The 13,814-nt window shown below is 43.5% G+C and overlaps 1 long non-coding RNA gene across 1 annotated transcript; it reads left to right on the top strand.

Annotated features, from left to right (window-relative positions):
• The first annotated feature begins 2,473 nt into the window (after positions 1–2,473).
• Positions 2,474–13,473, top strand: LOC118154578 (uncharacterized). The gene is made up of 3 exons (XR_004744643.3): positions 2,474–2,584; positions 8,326–8,438; positions 11,352–13,473. It is a non-coding gene; the product is annotated as an uncharacterized LOC118154578 (long non-coding RNA).
• Positions 13,474–13,814: the final 341 nt, after the last annotated feature.

Below are 13,814 nucleotides of genomic sequence, written 5' to 3'. Positions count from 1 at the left end.
CAAAGTCCCATGGCTAATTTATAGACCAGTATTTGATATCATATTTGTTCTTTATATTATACCTAGAATCTCATATTTTTAGTGAAACTTCCAGAAATGAAATCCAGAAATAAGTCTCCACTCACAGCCTATCACAGAGCCTGTCTTATCTTTCACCTAATTGCCAAGCCCACTTACCTATCAAAATAATAGTGATGATAATAATAATAATAGTTGTTTGGCATCTGCTATGGTACTGTGTGCCTGGTATCGTGCTAAGCATTTTCTATACATTTATTCTCACCTGAGAATGGGCCATTTGTTAAGCGAATGTCTCTGAGCTCAAGACCTATCTCTCCATACTCCGCTTTCTGATGCGGAAGCTGAGACTCTGCAAGTCACACTGATGCCTTGTCAGCTGCTTCCTGTTAGGCTCTGCAGATAGGGGCAACAGAGGAGGAATGTGAGTCTTGGGTAGGGAGAAGGGGGCTGCTCCTTCTTGTCTGCTTCCTGTTTTAGTAATGTCTCCCCAGCAATGGTTCCTCTCCCTGGCAGTGGGTTCATTCCAGTAGCAATAATGAAATCTAGTTTGCTGGCTTTTCAACTGTCACAGAACTGGTCTCATCATGCCCACTCAGCAACCCTGTACCAGCCCAGCAATGCATATCCTCAGAGGTATGGGTGTCAGCCCTGCAGGAAGTTTCTCAGTTTTAGTGATTCTAGCTCCCTTTGCTTTGTTCTCCAGCCCTCAGGGCGGCAGCTACTTCCTGCAGTTCCCGCCTCAGTGATATCTCAGACTTAGCGTTTTACCCCTTCCAGTTGCCTAGTTAACAACTTTCTACCCACTCGATGATTCTTTATGTTTAATTCTTTCTGTTGAAATAACGTGTCATTTCTCTTTTCTGCTGTAACCCTGACTGGTACACTGAAGTACATGTTACTCCTTCCCTTGTATAAATAATGTAGCCAATGCTTAGTGTTATGCCCACTGTCATACTGCTAATAAGAGATTTGAGTCAGAATTCAAATCTTTCTTTTAACTCCAAAGCCGTGGTTGTAACTGTCCCTGCTTCCTTTGGGGTCTCACAGTCTTGCTTACTTTGTGTCTGGTGTGTGCCATCACTGAGTGACCAGTCCGGATCACCCAGTCTTGAGCTCAGAGACATTGACTCAACAAATGGCCCCGCTCTTTCCCCTACCCTCTGAGTGGGCAGGGTAGAAGGCCCAGAGGGTGTGAGGTGTAGATGGCATCAGTGTCGCCTTGTTGATGGCCGGCTGCTGCTGGTGCCCACATCCATGGTGTCGTGAGTTTAGGACTTAGCACCCCAGGACCCCCTTTGCAGCCCTTGGCTGAGAATTCGCTCTGCTCAGCTTCCCCTGGCTTCGGAAGAAGAGAAGTGGGGCACCAGCGTGTGGACAGGGAGCAGCCCGGGAAGGGAACCAGGCTAGCTGAAGTGGACAGACAAAGGGACGAGCTGGGAGCTCCCCGGTGTTTGGCTTCTCTGTTCAGGAAGAAAGCAGACACTTTAAATCTCAGTCTTCTGTGAATCAAGCCATCCCAGTTTAATATGGTTTTGCTTAGCCCCAAGCTGGAATGCCCCCTCGTTAAACAAAACAAACAGAACAATGCAAACATTTCATCCCCTCCGCCACCAGTTTCCAGGCCTGGGAGTCTCCTGCAGATCTGATGTGGTGGCTTGTGCTGTGGGTGGGGCTGCCCTGGTGGAATGTGGGTGAAGGGTGAGCCTCAGCCTGGCTCCCTCCCAGGCTTCCAGGCAGCAGGACCTAACTCTTCCTTGCAAAATTTTCACTAGAGCCTGGAGGGAGGAAAAAGCCAGGCTCATCAGCACCAGGCCTAACCTGGCCTGCCCCCACCTCATGGCCCTCCTACCGACTCCCTCTGGCTCTGGGCCAGGGATTATCCAGCTGACACCTGGAAGGTGGTTGAGGGTGGCCTGGGAGGCAGGCAGGACCCTCATGACACTCACAGTGTCCTTGTGCCTGATCTCATAGCTTTAGAGAGAGAGGCTGGAGAATCAGTTATCCACAAACAACTCAGAATTATGGGAAGGGCTGGATTGTTCACTGTGCTCCTGATGTTGATAAATTTTGTTAACTGAACGAGTCAAAGTGTACTGACTGCTTACAGTGTGCCACTGGCAGGAAGGTGCCAGCTCAGTTCAGTGCCTTGCATAGCAGGGCACTTGGGGAAACAGAATTTGTATTGTTGACATTTGACATCGTAGATTTGTCCACTTACTACGATAGTTTCCCACATACCCTTGCTGTTGATTTCTGTGACTCTGTTGGTATTTGTACACAGTACAGACATAAAAGCTCTTGTTTCCTTCTGGAGAGAGGAACTGGGGAAGAAGCTTCTGGAGAGGAGAAAAATAGGGAAGACAGAAGGGCTGGCATGCTTTCTACTCTCTAGCCCAGTGGTCACGGGGCCAATGACCAATGCAGATAAAAATACTCTTCATTGAGTCTCAGCAGTGAATTTTCTCAGGGCCCAGGGGCAGCTTGCTGTCAAAGGGACCCTTCTCTCCCCTGCCCCACATTCAGCACTTTTGTGGCATCAGAGAACTGCAGACCTTGGGGACAGGTAAGGATACGTGAACACTTGGCTGGGTCCCTCACCACCCAAGGATGGGCAATGGCAGGGAGGGTGTCTGTAGCTTATGAGTAAGAAACATGGAGCCATGGGAACTCAGAATGACAGATGGTAACTGGAGATTGTGGTAATTCCTTGTTTTTTGTGGGCATGTCTATGAGCCTCACAGACTTTTGGAGACAGCCACTTAGCAAGAACTGGGGGCAGATGGGGGAAGCTAGGATCCTGCTGCTTTACATTCAGTAAATATTTAAGGAGTTAGGAAAGCTGGAGTATTCTCTGTCATCTAGTGTGGTCAGGATGGGCCTCTCGTAGGAAATGACTTGATACAGTAGCCCAACGTGGGGTGAGGGGGCATTTCAGGAGGAGGAACTAGCTGGTTGTACATCAGGCTGTACTGTGCCGTCCAGTAAGGTTGGGGCAGTGAGTATGGGAGATGGATGCAGAGGAGGGCAGAGAAACAGGAGGAAACCAGAACCTTGAAGGTCCTAGACAGCACTGAGGTTTTCCTCTCAATGAGATGAGAGGGCTTTGAACAGAGGAATAAGGTGATTTGATGTGTGCAGATAAGGCTTTTAAACTAGCAGCCATTGCAGGGTTGTTCCCAGCAGCCTTTCATGGTGGTACTATTATTATCCCCATCATCAAAGCAGGAATCCTAAATACTTACAGGATTTAAGTAATTTACTCAAGGTTAGCCAGAGTGGAATGGAAGTTGGGATTTGAACACAACCAGAATGAGCCCTGCTTTTAATCACCAATGGATACTGCCTCTTCATGGCGGAAAAAGCTCGTCATGCTGCAAGAACCTTTTCCTTCAAGCCTAGTACTAGGTGTGACAGCAGCCTCCACACCTGCCAAGTCCTTTCTGACCTCCCGGGGACTGACTTGACTCAGCAATCATCCTTCTTGGTGATTGGAACACCCAACTGTTGGTGCTGTCTCAGGCAAGCAAACGCATTTGGGTTAAGGATCTTAGCTCAACCTATAGGGAGATCCTCCTTAGCTCAATCTATAGGGGATTCAGAGACCTAGTCCCATTGAGGCCTATGCATCTATTTAATTAAAAACACGTTCAAATCTTGAGGTTTGGGAAATTGCCTGCCTAGTGATGCAAATCTATAAATCCCACTTCCTGCTGCTTCCAGGCTGACTGTAAATACCCTGAAAAATCAGCCTCCCTGGAAATGTTTTGATCATTCCATTTCTGGCTCAATAGGTAGTAATAAATAAAAATGAAAGTGGTGGGAGAAAAACTAGACTAAATTAAAATTAGCCCTATAAATAGGGCTCAGCTCAGGAAGGGTGGTTAAGGACTTCTGGCTTGTTCCAGAAGTGGCTTCTGACGTGACTCTTTAATTACTAAACCCGAGTCCTCAGGGTCTGTACAGCCACTTCGTGTCTCCCTGATGACTCACCTTCAGCTTTGAAGTTAGCAGGGATAGATGAGTCATCATCGTTTCAGAAGAAACAACTGATGCAAAGGATCTGTTTTGCTATCAAACTAGGGCAGTTATTACCTGTACTCAACCAAAAGCAAGCACCAAGCCCTGGCATGGGCTACCCATGGAGCACTCACAGGGCAAGGGAGCAGGATATTTGAGATTTGTGGTGTTCTAGGAAATCTGGTTGCATGGGAGCCACATATTCTGTGAATTTGAAGTCAGGGTCTCTGGCAGCCTGAATTCTCTAAAAGGTCTCATTACCACTTAAGGAGACACATTGCCTTCCTGGTAACAGCAGCTGCAGTGATACGATAGTAACAATTACAGTACACCCCAATGTGCTGCAATCCCAAAACCATCTGAGTTCACCTGACAGTCCTTGGTATTTATTTGATGAAGTAAGCTTTGAGATAGGCATACTTCCAGAGCTGGTGGTGACACTGCCTGGATTCTACATGGACTAGTATGCCCAGCTAGTGTGTTGAGCAGTCCCAGGGAGGGCTGTCTGTGGAAGGGTAAATGAGATGCAGATGTGAGCTCCTCATTTCATTGCAGCATACATCTACCTACCCAGTGAACATTGTCATTGCCTTTTATCACAAAGACCCACCTCCCACTCACCTTTTCTAGCACTAACCTAGGGCTCTTTTAGATCTATTCAGAGATTCGTGGGCCACTCCACGGCGGCTAATAGCCCATTGCTTGCTCTCAACACCTGCCCACTGATGAACTTTTATTCCAATTGCTTAGCAGTGGCATTCTCAGGGATCAATGGCCATACACTCATGCTTTCTGCCATTCTGGTGACAGCACACAAACACACATGTGCACACTCCCTAAAAGCATATGTACACATACACACACAGAGGCCTCCAGTGAACCAAATGTGTAAATCTTTTCCAGAGTGAGGGCAACTAGACTATGCCAAAAGATAGAATTGTTTCACTCTCTTCTTATTTTACTTGGATTCAACTCTTATTTCAGTAGAATTGTTTTATTTTTCCAGGGAGGGTTACTATGAAAGGAACCTGATTCTCTCTGTGTCATTAGGAATGTGTCTCTTTCACACCAAGCTCTATGATTTTGCCTCTAGAAATGAACTCCCAACTCAGAAAGAAAGAAAGCTCTTTTTTTTTTTTTGGAATTTGATTCTTTCAGGCAACAGATGCTGAGTGCCTACTGTGTGCAAGATCCCAGCCAGGTTGTTGAGGATATAAGAATAGATAGATTAAACTTTCTGCCCTCTGATATACAAAACTTAAATGTCTTTGCTGGCAACATGAAAGACAAGATACATATGCCTATATTTAACTCCTAGACAGATAACTTCATGGATCCAATCTCAATGAAACACTTTTGCCACAGAGCTTTTGACAATTTCGGGTTCTTTGCTATGGGAGTTTACAGTGTCATTGCAATGAAGGAAACTCTTTTTCGTATTTTGTAAACTTTTGCAGTGTGCAGCCCTAGGGCAGAAGTGATTATAGTGAGCTTCTGTTAATTAATTATGCCTATCAGAGTGCAGACGCTGAGCAGTCAGTGGGCTTGGAGCTGCATCTGGCAGCTTGTGGAGAGCTGGGTGCCACAACGGGGCTATTGTTTTGCTCACTGTTGCCTTTGGCTCCCTCTTGGCATTGGTTTCTAATTGCCTCCCAACTGGGTAGGTCTGAACCTGTTTTCTGAGCCTCCTTGGCAGGTATGTAACCAAATGTCCCTAGGCCTCACCAGCCTGTGGGAGCCAATTAGATGACACTTTCACTAAGAGTTAGCTAGCTGCTTGCTCCACCTGTGTGACTCCTGTCCTTCATACCTCCCTTTTCTCAAAGTTTATCTTTTTCTTTGGGGGAAGTCCATAGCATGTATCAAGTATGCAGAGAAAAAGTTGGCAGCTCTTGGATGTTCATGGCTTGTCAACCATTTGCAACTGCCCCTTTCTCAGTGTCCTGTGTCTCAATTCCCCTGCTCTGATCCAAGTCTCTGGTTCAGCCACTTGGGACAGGTGGCTGAGCTGCTGGCTGGGACACCCATGAGCTTTCAGGGTCCCCAGCCATGCAGAACTCTGAGGAGCTCAGGGATATGCTCCGTGGGCTGCAACTGTGGCACAGCTCAAAAGAGCACTGCAACATCTCTCATGAAAATCCTCCCTGGGATGCTTCTCTCACTCTGGTCTTGTCTTCCAGGGTCACAAAACTAGCCCTTGGCCTCTGCTTCACCTGCAAAGTGCCACAGAGCACTGTGTTCCCTGCATTCCTTCTTGTGCTGGGTCCTGCTGCATTCCTCGAAGAACTGGAGAAAACACCCTCACCCCACCCTGTGCAGTTTTTTTATAGTTTGAGTCCTGAAGCTGCTATGTGTGTACCTGAGGATCTAAAATCCTCTGTGCGGACAGCTCCTCAGTTTCTGGCTCTGGCTTTGTGCTCGCTAGGGGCTCACACCCTACTGGGCCAACTTCCATCATCCTGCAACCCCCAACCCCAGTTGTCCCTTAATGTCCATCCACTGTTCATTAAACTCCTCCTTGATGCTCCAGCTAAAAATTAAGATGATACAGATCAACTGTGCAAATAAATACTTGGAGACAGTGGTTGGGTTCTGCTCTCAACTAGGCCTATTGCAAGAAAAGCACCGAGCTTCTAACATGTATATTCCTTTTTCTGGCTTTAGACAGAAAGCAGCTTACAGCTTCTTGGCCGCAAGGCCCTCCATTCCTTTCCTTGATTTCCTCACCCTGTTTCCTAAAAGGATAAAATGAGATAATGTGGTAAAAGTTACACCTAAATTGCAAATGGCCATGTCAGTGTAGTATAAGGTTAAAACCTTGGATGCGGCAATGCTCATTAGATACCAACACTGAATGACTAGTGGCCATGATATTTATTATTTATCTAGTAATCCATTAGAAATATTTAGTGAGCATCTATTATGTGGCAGTTTCTATTATAGATATGGGAGATATAGGGATGAAAAAGAAGGAGGTCCTAATGGGGAAAGATGAATGCTACATAAATTAATTTAAAACAATACATAAGAAAATATCAGACTGTGACAAATGCTCTTCAGAGAATTGATTTAGAGTAATGTGATTGAGGGCAACTATGTGGTTCTGTTGGAGCAGGAAATGAGGTTAGGCTTCCCAGAGTTAGTAACTGGACAAGATTAGATTGAAGGAGGAGTCATCCATGCAAAGGTCAGAGGAAAGAGGACTTCGGGCTGAAGAGCAACTTGGGCAAGGAGCAGGGCTGAGCTTGGTGAGCTCCGATGATGGAGTCCAGGAAAGGGGGAGGCTTCATTTTTCTGCTTTTGGCATAATTGGAAGCAATTAGAGTTTGAAACAGGGGAGTAACATAATCTGGTTTGTGTTCAAAAAAGAGAACTTAGGCTGCTGTGGAAGGAAGGGGCTGAAGTGACTCAAGACAGGCAGCAGGAAGACCAGGCAGGAGTCTGATCTGGTAGGATGGTGATGGGTTCAGGGTGACCACATCCAACTTGGAGACCGTAACAGATTGGGAGTCTTTGGAGGCAGAGCTGACTGGACTTGTTGATTGATTGGACGTTGAGAGTAAGGAAAGAAGGGGCTCCAGGATTTCTGTGTGGCAGCTATGGAAACCAGAAGCTTCTTACCAGATTGGGATGCAGGTGGCCTGCATCAGGGTGGTGCCCAAGTGTTAGGAGAGTGGCTTATCCTACAGGAGGGGGAAGGGAGACGAGCTCCTCTCTTTTTCTCTCTGACATGTATGGGTACTGCAGGAAGATTGGAGAGAACCTGCTAGAGCAATCAGTTGGTTTCAAATACTTAAGCAGCTTTTGAAAGCAAACCATAGCCAATTCCACAAGCTAGCAAGTCAAATAACTTTAAAATAGCCCAAGGCAGGTATAGTGAATTAAAGTGGCCGAAAGTTCTGTTTACTGTCTGAAATACCCTTGGCAGTGGTACAGAGAGTTCAGGAGCTGGGCTGGGCTTGGGGATTTCTGATAACAGTCTTCACATTGGAATTTAATTTGTTTTACTTAAAGGTAAGTCTGAGTACTGTTCTCATGAAAACTGCCTGCCCAATCTATTCTTTAAGGACCTGAAAACCCAGACCCCAAAGGAATGTTCTGCTTTGCCAACATTCACTGTCCCGGTGTTTGCTGACTTCACAAGCAGAACTTGATGAAAATATGAAAAGACCTGCGAAAGGGTGAATGTATGAGAGAGAGGCCCTCTGGGAGCCCAAGGAATTTACAGATCCCTGAATTTTATCACTGTAGTTACTTTTAAATTAAAGACAATACTTTTCCTTCCAGGTTCTCCTTGACAAATAAGAATGCAGATGTCACTCAAGTGTATGATACGAAAATCTTTCCCAGAACTGGGAGTATCCAGAACTAACCACACATGGGAACTGTTTTTTTTCAAGGTCTGAGACTTTCTCCTAATTCCATCTTAGTCACACGTAGTTACTCATTATCTTGAAGGGCATTAAGAGTTTATCCATGGCCACTGTACATTTTGTGCTTCTTTGTTATATCAAGAAAAAATGCAGCCAGCTGAGTCATAGTGTTCAATTAGTTTTTCAATTTCACCAGGAACACAGTTTTTCAATATCTTTACAATTTTGTTGCTTTTCGTATAACTCTGATTACATACTTTGCAGGATAATCCAGGCTTTTGCTTAAGTATATTAACAATGCATAATATAAATGGGGAGCAACACTATTAAAGTAATCTTAAGCAGAGGTGAAAATTTGAAAGACAGCAAGATTTAGTGACTCACATTCAAGGTCTATCGGGATGTGACAGAGAAAAGGAGAATGAGACAATTATGAACCTCGAAATCATGACAGGGCTTTATTGAGCTATTCTATGTGGTTTCCAAAATCTAAAATTTATTTAATTCAACAGACATTACACACCCATTTTACATCCAGCCCAGTAGGATAAGTGTATTCATACATTTATGAATATTTATACATACTTATTCATACATTTATGAATAAGTGTATTCATATATTTTATCAATAAAATATTTTAAGCACTGCTGACATGTAAAACACTATGGATACAAGGGCCTCATCTTCAAGGAACCTTTATCTAGTTGGGTAGAAAACACAAATGAACTAGTTCAATGGCAGCACAAAGTGGTGAGATGAGCTCAAATGAGAGGTATGGGCAATACATGCCTGAAGGTCAAAGACTGTTTCCTGCCTGAAATAGTCAGGTCCCTGACCTCAGCTAAATGGTCCTTGAAGGACAAACAAGATTTGGGTGGAAGAGACTAAGGGACAAGTTTCTTTAGGCAGGGTGAACAGCACACACAAAGGTACTGTCTGGGAAGGGTTCAAGTGTGCATGTGGCAAAAGGGACCCACTTGGTGAAAAGGCTTTATGGGGACACAGTTAAAAAAAGTAGACTAACACAAATAGTGTCATTTTCTGGGATAGAAATAACATGCTTTCTGAGACAATAATGACTTCGCTGACACTGTGTCTATATGCAATTGTGGAGGAACTTAGTCACAAATAATCTTTCTTATCTATTTGCATGAGTCAGGCTGAAGCTAGAAAAATTTATGAAAAATCAACGCATTAAAGAAGCAGTAACTCACTCCTCAGAAAGTAGGAAGAGGAATTAAGATGGACTCATACAGAGTGTAGTTATTTGAGCAAAGGAGAGGCAGAGTTATCAAATGGTAATGCATTTACCTGCCAGTCCTATATATTAATTTCCTCTACTGAAGAGGTTTGATCTCAGAGGGATTAACTCTTTTTTGGGGGGATTAAAAATAATCTCAATAATCAAGAGATTTCTTTAGCTCAGATGGTCAACGGATTTAAATCCAGAATGAGAACCATAGAGATTGTCCAATTCTTAATTTACCTGGGCCATTAGTTTGCCACATGTGTGATCCTAGATATAATTATAAAATGCCAGTTTTTTTCTTGCTTGCTTTTTCTCTCTCTCTTTTTTTTCTTTTTTTTTTTTTTTTTTGCCATGGAGTCTCACTCTGTTGCTCAGGCTGGAGTGCAGTGGCATGATGGCATGATCTCGGTTCACTGCAACTTCCACCTCCCGGGTTCATGCAATTCTCCTACCTCAACATCCTGAGTAGCTGGGATTATAGGCTCATTCCTCCACGCCTGGCTAATAGTTTGTATTTTTTTTAGTAGAGACAGGATTTCACCATGTTGGCTAGGCTGGTCTCCAACTCCCGACCTCAAATGATCTGCCTGCTTCAGCCTCCCAAAGTGCTGGGATTACAGGAGTGAGCCACTGCGCCCAGCCCCCAGTTTCTTCATCTTTAAAACACCTACCCAAATGTTTCAGAAAGTGAAATATAAGATTCATATTCTCTCTCTCTTTCTCCATCCCCCTCTCTCTCTCTGTCTAACTAGGGTGGTGCCATGAATGTCAAACACCGTATTTTCAAAGCTGTGACAGGCCCTGCCACTCACTACCTGTTGACTTCGTATAAGATGCTGAATTTCTATAAGGCTCAGTCTCAGGCTCTCTTTAAAACCCGCATAATAATACAATTTGATAAGGGTGTTATACAGTTGAAGACAAATATTATGTGCAAAGTGCTTAGACAGAACTTGGCAATTCAATAAAATAAAGCTATTTTTTCTTTTTGTTAAACTGGTATAGTTATTTACAGTTTATAAAGCATTTTCATGAACTTCACGATAACCTTTTAAGGTAGAAGCAGTTATTACCAGTTTTTGAGATAAGAAAACTGAGGCTAAGAAATATCATGGCCATGCCTCAGCAAGAGACAGTCGGGCAGTCTATCAGGCCAATTTCAATGGCATTTACCCTCTGCTCTAGCTGTCTTTTGTGGTGGGACACACAAACTAAAATGAAGTAAGTTATATATTTGTTACATACAGTTCATAGTGAGCATTCAGTAAATGTGGTTCCCTTTGAATCTCATAAGGTAGCTAGTGAGGGCTCCAGGCAAAACTAGTAAGCTGGTCAATAATTTCTTGATTTTATACCTTCGTGTGTCTAATATGGTAGCAACTACCAACATGTGGCTATGAGCATTTGAAATGTGGCTACTCCAAATGGAGATGAGCTGCAAGTATAAAATACTCACTGGACTTTAGAGATTTCATGTAAAAATATGTAAAATATCTCACTGACAATTTTGAAAATTATAATGAAATGAAAATATTTTGGTATGTTTAGTTAAATATTTCACCTGCTTCTTTTTACTTCCTCATAATGTGGCTACTAGAAAATATGCAATTGCATATGTAGCTCATATTTGCGACTTGCATTGAATTTCTATTGGACAGAGCTATTTACTTAATCCTTTGCCCTTCCAAAGGTATTCCCTGGCCTCTTGGCCCTCTTCACCCCTCCTCACCAGGACTCCAGGATCCTCCTGTCTGGAAAATAGTGTTCTGCTCACCTACTTCATGCCAAGATGTTAGTTAATATCTGTCTCTGCAGAAAGTCTGCTTTTAGAAAATGTACCGAAAGTGGATGTTAATACAGCTACGTGTGGAAGAGATACTAAGGCAAGGATTGGAATTTCAAATGCCTACAGGAGTCAAGAGGATACTGTAAAGTTGACTAGATGCAGGCAGCAATAGGGAGTGGTGGAGACTGTGGCAAACTGAAGAACACATGCCTCATTCAAAGGGAATAGTTACCACCCAGCTCTAACTAACTGTTGCCATATCATATCCCATATTGGGCCCAAATTCTTTTGATTTTTTTAAGGGCAGCCAGAAATCAAGTGTCTTCTATGATGTCTTCTGATTTTCAAAGATTTGTGATTAAATACTTTCAATAAGCATTGTAAAGGGCCTATGAAATCTGCCCAGCAGTTCCATTTGGCCCACTTGGCCTCAGCTTTATATCAAGGCTCACCTGGTGAGGTGTGTGGTAACCTGGACAGGTAGTGCTTACGATATCAGCTTTTGCTCTTGACATTTGTGGAGCTAGAAGAGTCCTGCTTTGTTACAGATAAGATACTATGGCCCACAGCAGACAAATGGCTCACTCTCAATCACACTATCACTCTCTTAGGCCAAGAATGCCAGAGTTGGCTGGGCACGGTGGCTCACACCTGTAATTCCAGCACTTTGGGAGACCAAGGTGGGCAAATCACAAGGTTCGAGACCATCCTGGCCAACACAATGAAACCCCATCTCTACTAAGAATACAAAGATTAGCTGGGCATGATGATACATGCCTGTAATCCCACCTATTGAGGAGGCTGAGGCAGGAAAATCACATGAACCTGGGAGGCAGAGGTTTCAGTGAGCTACAGTGCACTCCAGCCTGAGTGGCAGAGCGAGACTCTGTCTTAAAAAAAAAAGTTAAAAAAAAGCCAGACTCCTGCTCTTCATGACTTCAAAGTCATTGAGTCCTCAGTCTTTAAAACAATAGTCAGTAGGCAGCTATTGATTTGGCAAGACGACAACAACAACAAAAACAACAGGCAATGTCTCTTTCTGTCCCATGGTTTGCCTCTGAGAAAGGCCCTTGGTGAGTGGAAACACTCTGTCAGGTGGGTAAATCAGAGCAAAAGATGCTGTGTCCACACTGGTTTCTGGCTGGTTAGGGGAATAGTACAAATGGATAATGTTCTTCATGAATTTATCTCACATATCATAGAACTTACTCTACAAGGTCGTACACTAATCATTTACAGAGTGAGCTGAAATCCCTAAATAACCCAGGCGGAGAAAATCACCGCACTGCTGAATACTCTTGTTATTTATGAGCAGGTGCACATTCTAGACACCTGAGTCAGGCCCAGAGGGAGAAAGTTTCCTTAATCTGCAGTTGACATAGGAAGATTTCTGTCTGTGTCATGCTCTGAATGTGTCTGTCCTCTTCCCAATTCTAAAGTGCAAATGGTCTAACCCAGTCAGCAGGAAAAAAATGCAGGTATAAAATTTAGCATTCTCTCAACACAGCATTTGTTCATTCTAACCTCGCCTTTTGCAAATACACCTTTAGAGCTCTTAACACTTAAGCTACTTACTTATGTTATTGATAATGGTTCCAAAACAAATATCAGACTTTAAGTGATTTCAACCCTTCTTGCATAAACTCTGAGCTCTAGCTTATGAGAACATTGCAGAGATAGCCAGAATTAGCTTTTTGCTAATTTGTAATATTATGGCTTCTAGGGCTTTTAAGTCTTAGAAACAATTTCTTTTCTATGAAGGGTCTTCAAAAGTTCATAGAAAACGCATATTGTGGAAAAAAAACTACATGTGGATTTCAAAATTTTTTTGCACCAAAATAAACTCATACTAACTTGTTACAACATACCTGAAGATGATCTAGTTTAAGGCACTAAGAATAAGACATATGCCAGGCAAGGAGACTCGTGCCTGTAATCCCAGAACTTTGGGAGGCTGGGGCAGGTGGCTCACAAGACCAGCGTGGGCAACATGGAGAAACCTTGTCTCTACAAAAAAAAAAAAAAATTAGTGGGGCATGGTGGTGTGTGCCTCTAGTCCGAGCTACTCAGGAGGCTGAGGTGGGAGGATCACCTGAACCTGAGAGGCAGAGGTTGCAGTCAGCCAACATCACAGCACTGCACTCCAACCTGGGTGACAGAGCAACAGTCTGTCTCAAAAAAAAAAAAAAAAAAATAAGAAGGATAAGATATAAATTCAAAGAGAGTACATATCAGAGCATTAAGAATTCTGCTAAAATTGAAGCAAGAACAAACATGAAATTTATGGTGAAACTTGGGTGGAAGAATGGTGAAATCACTGATGCTTTATGAAAAGTTTATGGGAACAATGCACCAAAGAAATCAGCA

Source organism: Callithrix jacchus, chromosome 6, assembly GCF_049354715.1.
Source record: "Callithrix jacchus isolate 240 chromosome 6, calJac240_pri, whole genome shotgun sequence".
Lineage (NCBI taxonomy): Eukaryota > Metazoa > Chordata > Mammalia > Primates > Cebidae > Callithrix > Callithrix jacchus.
Note: the sequence above shows the minus strand (reverse complement) of the source record. Positions and strands in the feature narration are given on the sequence as shown.